General features: G+C 37.1%; 1 protein-coding gene across 2 annotated transcripts in view; it reads right to left on the reverse strand.

Annotated features, from left to right (window-relative positions):
* Edil3 (EGF like repeats and discoidin domains 3) overlaps positions 1 to 6,000 on the reverse strand; it is a 399,045-nt gene that overhangs the window by 284,027 nt on the left and 109,018 nt on the right. The window lies entirely within an intron of this gene.

Raw genomic sequence — 6,000 nt, forward strand, 5'->3', positions numbered from 1 at the left:
TTGGAACTTCACCCTTGTCATGAGTACCCATTCATGTTAGCTTGCTTGAAAGAAGTGATAGAAACAGAAGAATAAGACAGAAATTGCTATAGAGAAATTAATTACATAATAAGAAATACCTAATATATATAGCCATGGCTTTGGTAGGAGGTTGTAGATGGGATCTGGAATAACAGTCAGAAATGACCACAGATCTAGAAAAAGTAATTACCAAAGTCACATAGTAAGAAGTAATTGGTAATGGTGTCACCTGATGTAACCTGGGGGACAGAAAAGATACCCAGTGAAATTTTGTGTATGAGTAATGAGATTTCTAGGTAGACTGTTAAAATATCACACCTCTTATTACTTGCATGCAATGTGGTACAATAAGAAAGAGAGAGGCTAAATAAAAAGCCAGTTTGAAAATAAAGAGAAGGAATATAGAGGGACCATGACTTGTGCCAGAAAATAAAACTATTTCTCATCTCCAGCCTCTCGAACTAGTAAATGATCAAATGTAGAACTTTTCCAGAAAGACATGATCACAGTAATACATATGAAATCAAGGATGGAACTACAAATTCCCGGCAAAAACATTTCAGATAATTAAGTTGAAGTTGGAAGGATAATCTCTACTAAATAAAAGCGCATCTAGAGCTAGGAGCAGTGGTACACACCTGTAATCTCAATGACACAGAAGGCTGAGGCAGGCAGCAGGATCACAAGTCCAAAGCCAGCCTCAGAAATTTAGTGAGGCCCTAAGCAATTTAGTGAGACAAACATCTCAAATTTTAAAAACAAGTAAATGAATAAAATAAAAAGGGCTGTGATGTGGCTCAGTGGTAAAAGTGCTTTGGGGCTCAATCCCCAGTACCAAAAACAAACAAACAAAAAGCTATCTAGAAATCTTAAGGATTGTTCCTGAGCTTCCTGGCACACCTAACATAGAACTGAGTAAGTTTGGAGTGAAAAACCAGTCTTCAGGCAGAATCATAGGTGTGCTTTACTGCACAAGGTTCTTAAATCAGATTCCTAGAAGCTCCTTCAGTTTTGAAGGGTACTCCATAGGTGCAAGTACCACCTTCTGTACTAAAAGAGAATGGGGCTTTTCAAAATTCAGAAAAGCATCTGGGCCCTAACGTCATGCTAGTATATATTTCTTAGGAATTGTATTCCTTCAGAAGAGCTTTCCCAACCAAAAGTTACTTCAATTTTCTTCAGATTAACCACATTAAAATTTTAGAAAAAAATAAAAATGGGAGTTGAAGCTTTTGTCAAAATTATAAAGCATTTTATTAGCTACACTAAGATAACCAACAAAAATAGTATATTAGCACTAGTGCAGATATTAGGAAAGAGTAATAAATGAGGAGTAAATGAACAAGTAAAATGATAGTGTTTGGGAATGTCAAGGTATTTACTACAGTTGGGACATGGAGTGTTTGCCTGGGAATGACTGAAAAAGTGTACATATCTCTGATCAGGGAAGATTAAAAATTATGTTGTAATTTATGAGGAGTCAATTAATGTTTTGGCTTGGTGAGATCAATTTGTGAAAACAACTTCAGCAGTATTTCACAGAGTACATTCTGAATGGGGAAGTTGGTGACTGATGAAGATATTTCCATAGGCTTTCTATCTGTTTATATGTGTAGCTAGCTATCTAGCCACTTGACAATCCTTCCATTAGTCTACCCTCTGTTCTCTGAGTACCTACTGAAGTAAGTACTGAACATATCAAACTAATGAGAGCCTTCACCCTGAAGAAGTACAGAGCATAGTAGGGGAGAGTAAAAAATGCAGAAACAATTACAATTATAGCACAGAGTCATAAGACCTGTGTTTATTATAGATGACTGAATGAGGGATCAATAGACACTTCAAAAGGGATTCACTACTGTGAGGTGAGGAATATAAGGAGAAGGTACATGCTCAACATCCAGGCAAAGGGAATAATATATTCAAAGAATAAAAATCACGGCCAATTCCAGGAACTTCACATAGACTAATACAGCTATGGCAAAGATATGTATGAGGGACAGACAGTCATGAAGTAAAAATAAGATAATACACAAAATAATTTGTATGCAGTGTCAGAATTGTTGGCATTTATCTTTAAGTGACGAAAAATCATAAAAGGACATTAGACATGGGAAAGCACAGCACTCCATCTGTGTTGAGGAATGATCCCTCAGGTGGCAGCACTGTGTTGGAATAGATGAAGGAAGCAAAGCTGATGACCAAAGAACAAAGCATTAAGCTTTTGAAGAAGTCCCAGCAAAAAAATTATGAGCATTGTCTTGACTGAACTTAAAGGTGACTATGGAGAGTGAAAGCAATAGTGGCATCATTTTTTAAAGTATTTTTTAGTTGTAGATGAACACAATATCTTTACTTTATTAAAATTTATGTGGTGCTGAGGATCACACCCAGTGCCTCACATGTAAGGGGCAAGTGCTCTACAACTGAGCTACAACCCCAGCCCCTAGGGGCATCATTTAATCTCAAATACAGCTAATAAATGTGAGGTAGTGAAACAAAAAATGAAAATCACTGCCTACCGGTTAAGTAACAAACCTAAACACACAGGTATAATTGTTGAGATTTTTTTTGGTAAAGTTCCCATCATTTATATGTAATATCATGCCCTTCTACTTTTGATGTAAGCAGCACAGCTTTACAGTTAGACTGACAGCATTTCCCTAACTCCCAATAGCACATGACGATGAGCATTAACCCCCCAAACATTTTTTCAGTGTCAGTCATAATCCTATATATTTTCCATATTTCTATAAAGAGGAGTTCTACATTCCCCAGACCAGGATCTGTTGGTACAGCAATGTCCATGGGGACAAGTCAAGATGTAGATGTTTGTATTGATTTATTTATGCTGACAGAAGCAGTGTCTATGGAAGAAAGACAAAATCCAAACAGTATTCTAGAGGCTTTCTGGCATACCAGCTTGTATTTACATATTTATTCAAAATCAAGTAGCTCTGATTGAGATCTCACCCTCTCTTGCATCCATTTTTCTGCTCAGTGCACTTACTGGTGTTGGTGTACAGTCCTCATACACCCAGGCTACGTGAGGCTGGCGTTTCTTGTCCCTTTGATTATCCCATCATTCTGGAGAATTTTTTGCTATCTTAAGAAAACTTTCATGGCACCCATCCTGTCCTTTCTAGACAATAATACTCAATCTAGGTAGTCTCCTACCACACATGTGTTAGTCATATAATACTTTTGCGGTCAGAATGAGACAGAATGGTTATACTCTTGTTATGTCTTATAGATGCCAGCTATTGTTTAGTTGACCTCTTTTTCTCTTTTGTCTTTACACTTTTTTGTCCTTCCTTTTTTTCTTAAGTCTACTCATTTCTAATACAGTATAAGACTTGTGAACATTCATTTTTTGAGAAAAATTTATATGCATTTTTATGTACATCTTGATATTTTAGAGATTATGTATACCTTGTGGAATGACTAAGTCTAGTTAATTAACATAATCATTACCTCACAATTACCATTTTGTGGTGAGAACCCTTTATATACCCTTTGTTAGAATATTTTAAGAATACAATATATTGTTAGCCAAGTGCAATGGCGTATGCCTATAATCCCAGCAACTTGGGAGGCTGAGACAGGAGGATATCAAGTTTAAGACTAGGTTCAACAGCTTAGAGAGGCACTAAGCAACATAGTAAGACTCTCTTAAAATAAAAAAGTAAAAAATAAAAGGCACTGGATATGTGGTTCAGTGATTTAGTGCCTCTGGGTTCAATCCCTGATACAAAAAAAACAAACAAGCAAAAAAACCAATATATTGTTAACTGTAGTAACCATGCTCTTATCTCCATCACTAATATTTATATAGTATCTTTTTCAAAGGGAGAAAAGAGATGATAGATTTGTCCAAAATGATCTTGTGTCCAAATTGAGAAGGGGACTGAAGAAGGACAAGAAATCTGAGTTGACTTCTATAGCGCTTACCTATACTACAAGATGTGTAACAAGTAATGCATCTTTGTGAGGATGTATAACAGATTCAGTTTTTAAAGAGTATTATATTTGAAAAGCCTATAGAATACCCAAAATAAAATGTACAATAAAGCTATTGAATATGCACATGTAGAATTGGAGAGGTTTTGCTTCAACATAAATTAAGTATGAATGTTAACACCAAATGTCAGTGGGGAGTTTGTAGGAAAGGAAAGGGAGGTCAGGAATGGAGAGAAAGGGAGAACTTCTGGCATAGCAACCAATATGTGAAGAAAAGAAGGAAGATTCTTCAGAAGGAAATTAGTTTGTGGCCCTTTCCTCTTCAACATAAATGTTCAGTTTATGTCAAGGCCTGCCTGAGATTAAGGAAGGCCCCACATGTAATGGTGTTAGGTGGATAATGGCTGCATAAAACAACATTTTTGGCTCTGGACAAAGTAGAGAATAGACAATAGCAGCTCACAAAATATACCTAGGGTAATGGTAGGTTCTGCTTGGAATCTGTTTCTCTATACCCAGTTAATAAAAGCATCCCTGTGCCACTTGGGTTGTCCGGAGAGTAAAAGCTAAAATGAAGTTAAGAGTGTAAAAAGTTTATAAGAAATGATGACTGTGAACGATAAAATAATAAGGAAGCAAATATGGGCAGGAAAAGTCTCCATCTGTGACACAGATCTGCCACCTCTGAGAAGAAATAAAGGAAAAGGGACAGGAGAGATAGAAACAGGATTGAACAGGAAGAGCCTCCATCCACAAGACAGACTTGACAAAGTCTTAGCCAATTCAGCAGGAAGCTCCAGCGCAAAGATTCTCTTTAGAGGAATCCCTAGAGGGCTGGAATAGCCAGGCATGTGCCCTCTTACCACATACAATAATTGGCTAGAAACAGTCCCAGCAGAGACTCTAATGTTCAAGTGGGATTCCGAAAGTTCTGCACAAGAAGACTATCAGTTCTCTCAATTGCTGGTAACTGAAAAGCATGTTTTCTCTTAAAGGGAAGTTGGAGTAGTGCACTTCCATGTACCATCATGCCCTTCACTCTCAAAGCTGTCCTGGTTCCCGTAAGTGATGTGATTTTATGTCTTAGCCTGTTATTTTCTGTACAGCCATTATCCCAGTGGGTGACACAGATGTGGGTTGATACCTTCAGAGAAAACAAGCTCTCCCTGGCTGGAATTTGACGTTCAATTAAAATACACTGTAGGGACTTCTGATTCCCTGTAATTCAAATTAATCTAAGGTATTATCAGCTCAGGAAAGAAATCCTGATTAAAATGCAATAAACTCCTGGACTTTAAATCAATGATTTTCTCTATTGGTTTATTTCTTCATAGGTGTGTTGGTAGAGTCTTAAAACTACAATGGCAACCAGCACAAAGCAGATTCAATAAAGCAAAACAAGGCAATACAAGATTTCAGGGTTCTCTATCCCACTGTCAGCAATCTCTTAAAATACACCTCTGCATATTGTAATCTGTGTGCAGCATTATACTTTGATGTTTCTTGGCTGCCTGGCCTTACCTGCTTTAGATTAGGACAGATGTGTTTAATTTTATTCTAACTATGTTTTATGGTTCCATCTGCAGTTTATGGCAGACTCAGGCAAATTAAGCTGATGCCGGTTTCCCTTTTGGCAATAGAACGAAGCAATTATTTTTCCCAGGGGCAAGAAATCATTGCAGGCTAAATTTAACTTACTGTTTGCCTGCTTTATCCACCCACTCTGCAGGGTTCTGAGAGGACTGGATGATCAGCATATATTCAATATTGACGTCATTCTTCTTACTGACCTACTACTTGTTGCCAGTCACCTCATGCTTAAAGGTGGTTCATTTCATTTCATCATCTATTTGCAATTCAAGATCTTTTATTCTGGACAGCAAAGTGTATAAGCATCCATAAAATATCACGTATTACTGCAGAATACAATGTGAAGCAAATAAAACCCCTAAAATCTGTACCTTTATTATTGTGGTTGTACTTTTTTTGGGATCTCTCTCTCTCTCTCTCTCTCTCTCT

Source organism: Marmota marmota, unplaced genomic scaffold (assembly GCF_001458135.2).
Source record: "Marmota marmota marmota unplaced genomic scaffold, marMar, whole genome shotgun sequence".
NCBI classification, from domain to species: Eukaryota; Metazoa; Chordata; class Mammalia; order Rodentia; family Sciuridae; genus Marmota; species Marmota marmota.